General features: G+C 35.7%; 1 long non-coding RNA gene across 1 annotated transcript in view; it reads left to right on the top strand.

Moving 5' to 3' along the window:
• Positions 1 to 13,006, top strand: part of LOC140594429 (uncharacterized) — a 34,553-nt gene extending 21,547 nt beyond the window's left edge. Inside the window, exons 3-4 of the long non-coding RNA XR_011995207.1 lie at positions 4,905 to 4,996; positions 11,371 to 13,006. This is a non-coding gene — a long non-coding RNA (uncharacterized lncRNA). The remainder of the gene's footprint in view (positions 1 to 4,904; positions 4,997 to 11,370) is intronic.
• The last annotated feature ends 2,182 nt before the right edge of the window (positions 13,007 to 15,188 follow it).

Genomic DNA, 15,188 nt, shown 5'->3' with positions numbered 1-15,188 from the left:
TATGGTCATTCAAAAGCTTTACTTGTCTTCTAGAGAATCTGCTGAAAAGTCTGTATTTTTACTAATTACTAATTTTCCAAAGGTCTGCTTGTTGAAGTTAAAGCTTAGACAGTTTTCAAACAATGTGAAAAGAACATTGAGATTACATTTTGGTTGATGCATCATCAGAACTAAAAATAGGATGGAAAGATTGAAAAATCTCAAACCTCTAGCCAAAGTATGGTTAAACATGGGTGAGCTGGAATTGTGGTTTCCAGCTTTCAATTATTCAGGATAAATTCTGTAGCTTATGGAGTCTCCTGGCCCTGACTTACCCCTGGTTTGGTTTTGCCATCCAATTTTGGTTAGCACCTTCACTGGAGCTAAAAGAGGGAGTGAAGTTTGGTTTGTCTCTAAGAAAATGACAAAGTCTGAAATACATTTGGTTTATTTGATAACAAGACTGATTTGCTGCCCAATATATAGAAAGAGATTCATGTCCTAATAAAATTTTCTTTTAAGTGACCAGGATATTGGACATGGGTTGGTATTAAGGTTCAGGTTGGGATGAGGAAATGGAGACCTAAAATGTGTTACATCCAGTTCTGTCCCTGATATACAATCATGACTGAAGTGCTATGCAAATACTGTTTGAGAGAAAGTCTTGGATGGGGCAAAGTTGGATGGGCACAGTACAGAACTAGGTTTTTATTTTATGTGCATGGCTGATACCATTTTATTATCAGAATAAAATTCTTTTGACCCTAGAAGCCATAGAAACTTGTACAGCTCAATAGTTTTGGAGGAAATTGATTCATTTATGACTTCAACTGAACATTAATGTACTTAGAATAAACAAGCCAAGAAGGTGATTTTTCTTTTAATTCTTTCAGTTATCTGTTTTACTGTCTGGCAGTATCAAACTATACTCCAAACTCATCTGATTCTCTCTCTTTTTTAGAGTAGGTTCCATGGCCAACCTGTGGGCTTGAACTCACAACCCTGTGGTCAAGAGTCACATACTTTGCTGACTGAGGCAGCCAGGTGCCCCTCATCTTGGTTTTCTTTTTCTCTTCCTGGAATGCTCATCCCCATGTGTGATAGTTAATTTTATGTTAACTTGGTGTGCAAGGGACACCCAGATAGTGGGTAAAATGTTTCTGGGTGCATCTGTGAGGGTATTTCTGGAAGAGATTAGCATTTGAATTGGTGAACTGAGGGAGCAGATGGCCATGGAGGGCCTGAGCAGAACAAAATTTTGGAGGAAGGGTGAACTTGCTGTCTCTGGGCACTCATCTCATTGCCCTCAGACTTTGACATTCCAGGTTCTTGGGCCTTCAAACTCAGTTAATAATACACAATTGCCCCCTTCTACCTTCCCCTCTTTTCCTCCTTTCCCTTCTTCTCTGGCCTTGGGACTTAGACTGAATTATATCGCCAACTCCCCTGGTTTTCCAGCTTGCAGATGGTAAATTATGGACTTCTCAGCCTCCTAATCATGTGAGCCAATTCCTGTACTAAATCTCCATATATATCTTACTGGTTTTCTTTCTCTGGAGAAACCTAATATACTATGCAAGAAAAAATAACCTTTAAAGATTTATTTATTTATTATTTGAGAGAGAGAGAGAGATGGTGGGGGAAGGGCAGAGGGAGAAAATGGAGAAAATCTTCAAGCAGAGTCCTGGCTGAGTGCAGAGCCTGACTTGAGGCTCCATCTCATGACCGATGAGATCATGACCTGAGCTGAAACTAAGAGTCATATGCTTAACCAACTGAGCTACCAAGGCACCATCCCTAAAAAACAAAACAAAACAAAACAAAAGACTTAAAAAGAAGTCACTGCCCAGATACTACTTTCTTCTAAAACTTCCCAGCCATCCCCAGGGAGAGTTATTCAGTCTTTTCCATGGGCTAGCTTACATCTTGAACAGGCTTCATAGATGTACTTAGTGTACAACATTCTATTTGTTTACTTGATGCCAACAGGGAAGCTGAAAAATGTGGACATGTAGAATCTTAAATCCATATTACAGTGGAAAAAGATGTGGTTTCTCTTTCTCCATATGGCCATGTAGAGAAATTTCTCTTTTGTACATTTTACAGATTGGTCTTCTATAGCTGACTTTTCTCTTTGGGAATAGAGTTGTATGTCCACTCTCTCATCAGTTTCTGTTACACTGTGAGTGCATGTTCAAAGTATTCATTATGTTGAGTTAAATTAAATGTGGCATTCTTGTTATTGGACCAATATTGTCTTCTCTGATTCACACACAGGGCCTTAGTGCAAAATTACAGACTCCTTTTCACTTGGTAAAGAGGAAAACACACAGACTGAAAACAGATTTGCCCTGTTTGTTTTCTGATGTGTCAGAAAATTGTTCAATCCACATGTCAGAGAAGAAGGGTTATTTAACATCATTATATTTTACTGTACAACATTGAGATACTCTTTTAGACTTTATTTTCATTGATGCCTTTGCTCTCTACCTGTAGACTGTGTACATTTCTAAATGGGGTTCTATCCTTGGAATCCCATTTTTGAGATGGATATCTAAACCACAATCTACATTCAGAACATCTTAAATGCCTACGCACTAACCACAGCTGTTTGTTTATTACCGATTTCAACAGGGATAAATAAAGCCACTAATTTTTGCCTTTTATGGTAACAACACAATATAATACTTGGGCTGGGGGGAAGTTATCATAGTCTCAGAAGAAACAAAAAACCAAATATCATAGTAGTCTATGTTCTTTGAATATTCACATTGGCAACTAAAATAATGTTTATATAATATTCTTTAAGGGAATAGAAGCAATTCTGTGGTAGACAATATATCTAAATGACTGCTTTTCTTAAGGTAGCTTTTGGAACTTTATGTTGTGTGGTTCATCAGAGCTCACTTTATATTGTTATTTATCCATATGTTATTGCCAGAAATTCAGAGCACTCTCAGGAGAAAGTTCCTCTCTTATTTTTGGTTATGAGATATACTGGAGGTCATGTAATAAGTATATTTACATTTATCAAGTGATTGACATGGTACAGTCAGGACTGTATTTCTCTAACACAAATTTCTACTCATGATAATTTTGGGGGCAACATAGTATTCTCTGAGTGACAGCTATACCTTAATGTTTCTACAGGTCTTTATACTCCACATACTTTGTCTCATATAACCCTCTGTATTAGAATCATTTCAATTGCTAGTGATGAAAACCAGTTTGAACTAGTGCAAGCATTAAAGGGAAATCCTTTTGGAGGTAAGGGCTTGATTGAAAACCTCAAGGGTAGATCTGACTAAAAATGGGAAGATTAAGGTGATTTTTATGTCTGTCACTCTATAACTTTCAGCTCAGCTTTTCTCTCTGATAACTCAGTCAATTAGCTTTTTGACCTCATATGTTTCTTAGTGTTTGCCATCTTATAGGAGTGAATCTCTGTGTGTTCACAGAGCAAAGCTCACAGAAGAACTTCCAATTAGCTCTTGTGTCATGTGCCCATCTCTGGACCCATCACAGTACAGAGAGGGTTGGGATATTCTGATTGGTCAGATTGCTGACACTTGCTAAACCTTGTGCTCTGGAAACTGGTGGGCCTCTCAGAATTAACCATTGTATCAGAACTACATGGGGCAGTGAGTTGCTGTTCCCTGAGGGAAAAGGGAACACTGAGAATTTGACAATAGATGTCCATTTTGTTACCGTGAACACTATGAGAGATTGATTTGACAAAATTCACACAGCTACTAAGTAGCTAAATATTCTAATCTATTTTGTTCCTTTCACTGATCTTTAGGTAAAAGAACATATTTACCACTTAAAAACTTTCTTCTCCGTGGAAGGGACATGTAAATGGGCACATGCAATTATCATCTCAAAGTGGAAGAGTAATTTGGTGCAGTTTATGAACTAGGAAGAAATTGGGACTATTTAGCAAGTGGTTGCAAATAACAAAAGGTCATTTTAAATATAGGACAGCATTGTAAAAAATTTTCCTCAACTTTTTTATTTATTGGAAATAACATCTTGCAAAGAAATAATGATAATTTCAAGTTTTACTGTTGGTATTTTTTTTTTTTTAGAGAGAGAGAGTGCTTGCATACTTGGGGGGGTGGCGTGCAGAGGGAGCAGGAGAGAACCTTAAGCAGTCTCCACACACAGTGCAAAGCCCATGTGGGGCTCAATTTCACAACCCTGAGATCATGACCTGAGGCAAAATCAAGACCTGATGCTTAACTGACTGAGCCAACACCACCACCAGAAAAAAAAGTAAAGCCCCTTAAAAAAATAATACAGTGCACTTTTATTTATTTATTAAAGATTTTACTTATTTATTTGAAGAAAAAGAGAGTGAGATCATGGATGGGGGGGAAGGGAAGAGGGAGAAGCAGTGTCCACACTGAGTGAGGAGTCCCATGAAGGACTAGATCCTACCACTCTGGGATCATGACCTGAGCCAAAGCCAGACATTTAACCAACTGAGCCACCCAGGCACCCTACAGTGTAATTTTAAAAACACTGTTGTACTGATCTCATTTTCTCACAACTTCTGGGATATCTGACGGGGGTAGCAGAGGGAGTTGGGTCAAAATGACACAGGGCAAAGGGCAGAATCAAATAAAGAAAGCAGCTTTTTTTGTTAAAAGGTAGCTTAATGAAGGTCTGGTGACAGTGGAGACCTAGATTCAGATCAAAGGCAATAATAGAGGTCAAGCAGAGTCTTGTCATAAAGCTAAGTGTACACACCTGACCTAGACTGTCTGTTTCTGGACTTAAGAAGGAACCCAATGGCTTGTTCTTCCCTAAATCCTAGAACCTCCAAATCCTAATTATCAAGAAATATTTAACTATTCAAATATAACACATTATTGCATAATTTCATCACTAACTTTTCTTGCTTTATAAAATTTCCCAATAAGCTTCAGAAGCATCAAGATATAGCCTGAAGAAATTAAAGTTAAAAATGAAATCTGAAAAAATCATTGGAAGAAGTTTTGTGAAGAAATAACAGGTAAGAACACCAGTTTTAGATTGAATTGAAAAAAAAAATGCAACTCCCTGAAATGGGTACAATGTTATTTGTAAAGAAAAATGAGTTAGACTTTATGGAAAACCTTATTAAAAAAAACAAACCAGGAGAAATTGTAAACACATAGTTTTAGGGAAGCAAATTCATGTGTCGTATATCTTTAGATCTGACAGAGAAAAAAAATGACCATAGGGATGCCTGGGTGGCTCAGCAGTTGAGTGTCTGCCTTTTGCTCAAGTCGTGATCCCAGGGTCCTGGCATCGAGTCCTGCATCGGGCTCCTGCATGGAGCCTGCTTCTCCCTCTGCCTTTGTCTCTGCCCCTCTCTCTGTCTCTCGTGAATAAATAAAATCTTTTTAAAAAATGACAATAACTTTAGAAATACTCCATAAGCAACAAAAGCTTTTTAATCACATGATTAAGAGGCTTCTAAAAAGATGGCCTAGTACTTAAAATAGTTTTATGGCTTTTTACTGTGTAGAAGGGACAATGTTTTTGGTGTTAAGGAAAATGGGCATGTGAAAATTTAAAAATGCAACACATGTTGAAAGTACATACGAGGGAAAACTGAATGAGAGGTCATCAGAGAGGGAGACAAACCATGATAGACTCTTAAATCTAGGAAACAAACTGAGGGTTGCTGGAGGAGAGGTTGGGAGGGGGGATGAGGTAACTGGGTGATGGGCATGAAGGAGGACATGTGATGTGATGAGCACTGGGTGTTATGCGCAACTGATGGCTTATTGAATTCTACATCTGAAACTAATGATGTACTTATTTAACGTTGACTGAATTCAAATTTAAAAAAAATATACATAGTACTTTCAAAATCAATTTGGGAAAAAGTACACTGATCCCATGTTGTCTGTAAAGATTTGATAATGTCTATAAGTTGAAATTCATCAATAAATAACAGATGTGTTGGTTTAAATATTTTCAAAATCTCTATGAATATAACTTAACTTAGGGGTACTTGGGTGGCTCAGCGGTTGAGCGTCTGCCTTTGACTCAGGATGTGATTCTGGGGTTCTGGGATCAAGTTCCACGTTGGGCACCTTGTGTAGAGCCTGCTTCTCCCTCTGCCTGTGTCTCTGCCTCTCTCTGTCTCTCATGAATAAATAGATAAAATCTTTTAAAAAATATATAACTTAACTTTAAATATGAAATGGATATTTTACATGAATCATGGTTATTTTATCTTCTGTTTATCAATCTTTCTAAAATATTTCTGAAATATCTTACTTTTTAGAAGCTGATGGTAGTCTATGCCAACTCTTCTTGTGTGAATCAGAACAATTTCTGTTTTCAAAATCAGAAGGGAAAAAAACCAATAGTGCCAGATGTTTAAAAATGTTTATCATCTTAATCTCATCCTTAGATTTTTGCTTGCATTCTATTACAGCCAGATAGTTCTCTGCTGCCTAAAGCCACTGTGCTCAGTCAGGCACCGAGGTACTGGCTGACAATAGAGCAAGAGCATACCTGGAAAGGGTTTAAGTGAAAAGCATTGGCAGAGGGATCCTGACTAGTAGGCTCACCTGCTGCTCAGTGTTTTTCTCTATAAATTTTCAACTCACTGATTTTCAGACAGGAAAAAAAGATCCCTACTGGAATACAGAATTGGCCATTAGTGGTATAATTCACTATGGATTAACAAAAAGTAGACTCTCATAGGCTTGTTTGTATTTCATCTGTTTGAAAACTGAAGAGCTCTATTTTCTAAGGGATTCAGGGAGAAGAGTTTGTGTGCAATAAGGATTACTTGAGAAACCTGTGTGGTAGCCTTGCCATCTCTATTCACTCTAAAAACCATCTTAGAACTACAATGAGAAGATTGCATTCAATTTTACAAAACTAGAAAACTTTCAGACTTACAGCTCACAGACAGTTGACACTGGCATTTGTTTACAACTAAGACAAAAATTTAAGTGAAAATTCACAACTCTGACTTCTTTTGCAATAGAATCTATTTTAAGACCAAGAGCCCACTAGTGTTTGCAAAGAAAATGTATGTTTATTGCTATCAACTAGATCCAACAGTTACAAACTTATTTCTTTATCTTGTTTGGTAAGCAGGTCTTGCCTCAATTATGATTCTGTAGTCTCTGTTCCAGATCGACATAGAGATTGAGTTTGAGGAAAATGATGCTTTGTTTCTAGATGTCTTGTGTATCTCTTTGTGCTTCCATTTTTACCATCTATAAAAACGCTTCAGCTTTTCATGGCAGTTAACCAATTCTGAAACTTTTACAGGGCTCAGACTAAATAAGTTATACACATTTTAAAATTAGCATTACGGGTTTTGCCATTTGGCATTCTCTTTTATTTTAACAATTTTCATGAAAGTTTAAAGTTTAAATAATGCATTTCATGTAATACTGCTTAATTATTACTATCTACTATTTATCCAATGATCTGATGATGGCTTATAAACACTAATTAATTGAGATTTACAAAACCCTGTGAGGTTTCAAGTACAATGGCCAGGCTGTGTTTAACCACTTAATTCTCTAAATGCTGCTTTGAAGTCTTTGAGTATTTAACCAGTGATTATAACTCATGTTGCCATGTGGGAAACTTGAAGTAGACTCATTTTTATCTTGTTCCCATGGTTTTCAGAGTTTCCAAAGTTTATTTCTGGAAAGAACCTCTGGTTCTTTCAACTAAGTAATGTTGGCTTTGCATTGAAACTACATCTTTAAGAGTATTCAGATCTGGGAGAAAGTGACATTGGCATTTTCAGTCACCTGCAACTATAATAGTATATACCTCATTATTCCTACTATGGCTTTTTCTACAGCAGTCCGCCTTTGAGACTTAAAAGTGTGGCCCACAGAGTACACTTATATGACAAAAATTTCATCATGAGCTTAGCTCCTTTCCACACGTTCTCTGATTCTCTTTCTTTTCCTTCTATTCCAAATTAAAAGTATAGAATAGAACTGTGGGCTGGTAATCAAGAGGCCAAGGGCTTGCAAGTATGTGACTTGGAAGGAATTAATTTCACTTAAAAAATTGCTTTCTATATACGATGCAGGCAAAATAATACCTATCCTACTATTTCTCAACATTGTGGCCATTATAAAGTGAAACTGTATATAGTTGTCCTTTTTTTGGAGTCTCCCTGCTTGGTTCATATCCATTCATCGAATATTTATTCAATGTGTATTATGCGCCATGCTCTGGTCAAAGGGCTGGGAAAGTAGCAATTTACAAACAAATAGACAAATAATTTTTATTCTCATGGAACATATATTCTGCTGGGCAGGGGAGATAAATAAGTAAATATATATAATGTATTAGATTTTATAAATATTGTAAAGAATCCTGATTTAATATAAGTTCTACTACTTATGAGCTACATAGCCTTGGGAAAATTATTTGACCTTATTATACTTCAGTTTTCTAATCTGTGAAATGAGAAAAAGAATACTAATTACATTTTAGGGTTGTTTTATTACAAATAGTCCTGTTTGATATGCTAGTAAGATTTAGCAAATTCCAGCAAATTTTATACTCATTACGATAACAGGAAAGCAAAGAGACTTTTTTTTTTTTTTTTTTTTTTTTTTTTTTTTTTGCAAAGAGACTTTCTAAACAAACAACTAATAATTCTTAAAATTGAGATTTAAACCCAGGCAATCAAATTTAAGATTCTTGCACTTCAGTACTGGCCTACATTACCACCCACTAATAATAATAGCTAAGAGGTTCACATGTATAATCTAGTTTAACCCATACAAGAACCATATAAAATAAGAAACGTTATTGTCCCACTTCATAGAAGCCTCCTTTAAGCTCCTGAGTTACCACCACCAGCTCTTCTCAGAGACCTGAGTTCCAGCTCTGTGGCTCCTCTCTTCCAAGCATTATATACCAATTACCCTTACCTTTTCTCTTTGTAGCCCTTGCTTTTGAGGTGATAGGGCTTCCTGAAATTGCTAATGCATTTTACCTCAGTGTCCTCTTCTCTTTTCATGTGTTTGATTCTCCAATAACTGTTTAATCAATCCCTCTATAAATAAAATTTCCTTGTTGAAATACTGTGGTTTTTGTTTTGCCTGATTCTGTACTTAATACCAAATGTGGTCACCCCAAAAACTTCACAAAGATGGAATCTGGGGATTGACTAGGTCATGTTCTTGGCCTTGAATGCCATACTAAGTTCACTGCCAGTGAGAAAGGGAACACTAATAATCCATGGCATGTAGTGCCAAGGGCCATCACAATTAAGTTATCTGCTAACTCAAGCAAATGTTGCATACTTTCTAACATAATATCCTTTATCTAGATGGTACATGCTTTGTTTAACCAATTTCCTATCTAGATGGTACATGCTTTGTTTAACCAATTTCCTACAAATGGGGTAATTTTCAATTTTTCATAATGATGATACTATAATAAACACATATATCTGTATATATCATATACACATATATTTTTGCAGGAGTATGAGTATTGGCATAATACTCATTTAATGATTTAGGATAAATAATTAAAAAGTAATGCCTAATAGTATGGAGATTATTCCTGGCAGTGAAATTGTGGACTATTCTTATTTTCTCTTTTATAATATTCTGCACTTCTGATTTCCTCTCCAATAATAATTTTTGTATAAGAAAAAATGAAATTGTCCCTGTCCCCTAATCGTTTTTAATGTTGCCACTATCACATCACAACTGTACTTCGTTGTGATTTATTGAGATTTACATCAATTGTCAACTGTATAGTAATCAAGAAAAGTCATTAAGTCAACTAACTGATTACTTTGATTCATTTGGTCAATTCTTTCCCCTCAAGGGTGAAAGTAATTTTCAGGTAATCTGAAAGTAACTCATGAAATCATATAATCTCTAGGCTGGAAGAGACTCTAAATGCCCTAAAGAAGATCTCCATCTTAATATTAAAATACATATGATGTCTATAATTCAGTAAGTCATTAAATATTTATTATGTTGAAAAATTAGGAAATCCTCAATGCCCTCTAGTCTTCTCTTTTCTTAGCTAAATTCATCCAAAACAAAGTCTTCAATTATAAACTATCAAGTTGGCTTTGCTCAAAATTTTATCTGTATTCTAGAATTATCCTCTGATCTCCAGAAAGGTTTTTAAAAACAGTAATAAGGATTTACATTGGTGGAAAAAGGGCATAGGGTTTATAATAGAATTGGATCAAGATGAGAGGTAGAAAGACACTCTATATCTAGCCCCTGCAGAAGTAGAAAAGGGTGCCTAGATTGACAGTGGGATGCAGGAGGGATACATTATCATACAGTCACACAGGATATGACTGTAGATAAGGTATAGGCAGATAGATCTTATTGAATCCACTTGTAATGGGGTGAGTTGCACAGCATCAAATGGAGAATTCAAGATCATGACCTTGTGTAACTCACTGATAAACAGCAACAGTGAGCCACCTGAAAGCCAAATCAAAGCATGCAAGCCAGCTGAAGCCTGCAGATTAGTGTATCCATTTGAGAAAGCACTGTGACTGCCAAGAGAGATCGTATTGTTTGTTTGATTCATCCTCTCCCTTTACAGAAGGTGAGGGTCCTCAAATACACCAAGTCAGCAGCAAAGGTGCTATAGAAAGAACCAGCACCAATGCTTTCAGGTGGGGACAGAATGGAAATCTTTTGCACAGTGCACTCCAATTCAGTGAATGACACTTGGCTGGACAGGCCAAATATTAGAAATACTATGAAAAACTCCTCTATAACTACTACTCACATTCCCCAAATGTTAACAATTTACAACATTTGCTCTTTTACTATACACACACATGCACATATACACACATACACATTATTTTTTCCTATATTTTTTAAAAAGTAAGTTGTATGCTTGGCTGCTGATTCACTCCTAAATACCCCAGTCATTAATTCCTAAAATCAAGGAATGTTTTAATATCAAACCAGTACAATAGTAGAATAAAAAAATTACCATTGACACGATATTTTTATCTAATTCATAGACCTAATTCACATTTCCTCTAAGATCTTAATAAAATACCTTTACAAAAAGAAAATCCAAGATCATATATTATGTTGTCATTTTTCTTTAGTCTCATTTAATCTAGAATACTTCTGAGTCTTTCTTTATATTTCATAATGTTGATCTTTTTGAAGACTATATATCAGTTATTGTTTTTATTGGGATAAAATAATATAGTATAAAATTTACCATCAACCATTTTAAGTGTACAATTTAATATGCTAAATATATTTACATTGTTGCACAACAAATCTATAGAACTTTTCATTTCGCAAAACTAAAACTCCATACCCATTGAACACTAATTCCTGTTCCTCTTTCTTTTTATTCTTTTTTATTTATTTTTTTTATTTATGATAGTTACAGAGAGAGAGAGAGGCAGAGACATAGGCAGAGGGAGAAGCAGGCTCCATGCACCGGGAGCCCGACGTGGGATTCGATTCCGGGTCTCCAGGATCGCGCCCTGGGCCAAAGACAGGGGCCAAACCGCTGCGCCACCCAGGGATCCCTTCCTCTTTCTTTTTAGCCATCTGTGACTACTTTTCTACTTTCTGTTTCTATTATTTTGACTATTTAGATACTTCATATAAATGGAATCATACACCATTCGTCCTTTTGTTACTGGCTTATTTCACTTAGCATATGGTCCTTGAAGATCATCTCTGTTTTATCATGTGAAAAGATTTCATTCTTTTTTGAGGCTGCATAGTATGTAGGCACCATATTTTCTTTATCTAGTCATCCACTGATAAACATTTGGTTGCCTCCACCTCTTGGCTGTGAACAATGCCTCAATGAACATGAGTGTGCAAATGTCTCTTCAAGATCATGCTTTGAACTGTTTCAGATATATCCCCAGAAATGAGGGTGATAGACTGTATCATAATTTTGATTTTTTCAGGAACTTCCATACTATTTTCTTTAACGGTGGCACAATTTTACAGTTTAACAGCAGTGCATAAGAGTTTCAGATTCTTATATCTTCATCAGCACTTTTTATTTCCTGTTCTTGTGATAGTGACCTTCCTAACAGAAGTGAGGTGATATTTCATTGTGGTTTTGATTTATTGTTTTATTAGAATTAGTGATATTGAACATCTTTTGATATACTTCTTGGCAATATATATGTCCTCTTTGGAAAATTATCTATTATTCAAGTCTTTTGCTCATTCTAAAATTGGACCTTTTATTGTCATTGAGTTATAGGAGTTCCTTATATATTCTGGATATTAACCATTATCAGATATACGCTTGAAAATATTTTCTCCCATTCCATATGTTGGATTTTCATTCTGTTGATTGCTTCCTTTGATGTGTAGAAGTTTTTAAGTTAATGTAGTCCCATTTGTCTATTTTTTTCTCAGGTTCTCTGTGATTTTGATGTCATGTTCAAGAACTCATTGCCAAATCCAATGAATGTCCTGAATGTTTCCCCCTCTGTTTTCTTCAGATTCTACGTTTTATGTTTTTAAACCATTTGGAGACATTTTTGTAAATTGTATACAGTTTTTGATCCAGTCTCACTGACCTCCATTGCCCCAAATATGCTAATTTCTGGGCTGGACCCCCTTTTCTTACTTTCTTGGTCTTCTGACACCTATTCTTTCTTCTGATCTCAGCTCAAACACTACCTGCTCTAGGCAGCCTTCCCTGACCTCCCAGAATAGCTCAGTTTCCTTATTTTACATTCTTACAGGATTGTGTGCCTTTCCTTCATAGAATTTGCTACTGGGGTAAATTTAGATTTGTTTTTGTGAGTTTGGATGGGCATCTATCTTCTGATAAACAGTAAATTCTATGAAAGCAAAAATTATTGCTTACCTTTGTGCCTACACAAAGTGTTTAACTCATAGCATTCACTAAATAATAGTCTAACAATAGTCATAATAATAGCACTAATGTTGGGTATTTACTATTTGCCAGTAATTCTGCTAAGTTCTCATCATCTCTGTATCATACCAGAAAACAAATGTAAATAAAATACAGTTTGTGAAAATAATTTCTTTGAATGCTATTGAATTCTTTTACACAATCTTTTATAAATTATATAATGGTGCATCTGCTTTTGGTAACTTATTAAATAAGTAAAATATATTATGAACTCTAATAAGGAATCTACAATAAAAAGATATAATCTTATAGAGAAAACCTTATAAATCATAGACAGTATCTCTTTTAAATAATTTTTATGTTGAGACACATACTGACATTCTACATATGTAAATTTACAAAACTCAAACTGCATGAAGAATTCTTTTTATTTAATTTTTATTTTTTAAAAGACTTTATTTATTTTATTTATGAGAGACACACAGAGAGACACAGAGAGAGGCAGAGACACAGGCAGAAGGAGAAGCAGGCTCCATGCAGGAAGCCCGACATGGGACTCGATCCCGGGGCTCCAGGATCACACCCTGAGTCAAAGGCGGTGGGTGCTAAACCACTGAGCCACCCAGGCTGCCCAAGAATTCTTTTAAAGAATGATCTGATGCCATTAGTGGCAGAATATACAAACAGTGAGAATTATAAAAATTCATAGTGGGAAGTAAACCAGGATCCATATTTTTAAATGAATGAAGTTAGAAAAAGAAAGGAACCTTTCCCACGAATCAAGACACTAGATTTAAATGTCATTTTTGCTTTTTAGAAATTATCTGCCAGTACTTATTGGCTACCCCTTCTTATCAAGTCTTTGACTCTCATTACCAATGGCAGGCATTATCTGGCTTTGATTGTTGTGCCTGGAGTTTGGTCTACTAAAGGTCAGCTGGAAAATCTTTGAGCATCAATAGGGACCTCTGGAAGAAGACATAGTCATATTGCTGCTTTAGAATTTGAAACACTCTTTCATTAACTTATAACTTATTCTTTAAAGTTTATTTAGTTTTTTTTTAGTAATTTCTACAACCCACGTGGAGCTCAGATTCACAGCCTCAAGATCAAGAGTCCAGTGCTCTTCTGAATGAACCAGCAGTCACCCCTCATTAACTTGCAATTTAAGTAATGGTATGTATTGCCTGGGTTGAAGGAGTAAAGAGTTAATTTTTTTTCTAGAATTAAAAAAATAATTCTGGTTAGTTAACATACAGTTATATTAGTTTCGGGTGTATAATATAGTGATTCAACAATTCTTTTTTTTTTTTTAAAGATTTATTTATTTATTTATGAGAGAGAGAGAGGCAGAAATACAGGCAGAGGGAGAAGCAGGCTCCATGCCGGGAGCCCCATGCGGAACTCGATCCCGGGACTCCAGGATCACGCCCTGGGCCAAAGGCAGGCGCCAAACCGCTGAGCCACCCAGGGATCCCCTGATTCAACAGTTCTATACGTTACTCAATGTTCATCAAAATAAGTGTATTTTTAATCCTCTCCACCTATTTCACCCATTCCCCCCATCCACATTCCCTCTAGGTACCGCCAACTAGTTCCTAAAAAGTTAATTTTTTAATACGTTTTGTTAAGGATGAATAGTGAAAATGTGTATATATGCCCATAATTTACAAAAGAGAAAAGAAGTATGGCTGGAGTTCAAATATCCAAACATCAAGGTATTTGGTAAGATATGAGTGAATTTTTCATTACTGAAAAAAAAAATGTTCCACATTTTTATAGTAGTCTGCCTATCCACATAGACTAACAGCTGTCTGAATTTGCATTATATCAAAATAATGATGGCTTTGGAGTCAGGTTTAACTTTTTGTCCTCTTAAAGAGAGGACAAAACCCCTGGCAATGTCAAGGCACAGACCAGTGTTCTGGGGGCCAAAGTTTCCTTTAGGGTGTGTTACAAACTATTTTATGGAATTAAAGAGAGAAATCTTATTTTATCTGTAATTCCCACTGAATAAAGCTTTATGACTAGCCAGAACATGAAGGAGAATACTGAAAGCAGCCAGATGACTTAAGGATGCTGTAGTTCCTAAGAGCAATAAACGAAGAAGCTTCTTTAAGGTGGACAAAAAAAGATACTTAAAAAAAAGAAGGATAGTGTGCTATATATTTGAATTACAGAGTTAACAATTTGAATTTTTCTTATCATATAAGTAACCATAAATGTTACAGAAAACATAAGTAAAAAGTAAAAAAAATGCATATGTATCATATATCTTTACAAACAAACACACAGATACACTCATACTTTCTCAAAAAATAGGCTCCAACCATATACATGGTGTGCAT

This window comes from Vulpes vulpes, chromosome 11, assembly GCF_048418805.1.
Source record: "Vulpes vulpes isolate BD-2025 chromosome 11, VulVul3, whole genome shotgun sequence".
Lineage (NCBI taxonomy): Eukaryota > Metazoa > Chordata > Mammalia > Carnivora > Canidae > Vulpes > Vulpes vulpes.
The sequence above is the reverse complement of the archived record's forward strand: the minus strand, read 5'-3'. Positions and strand labels throughout refer to the sequence as shown.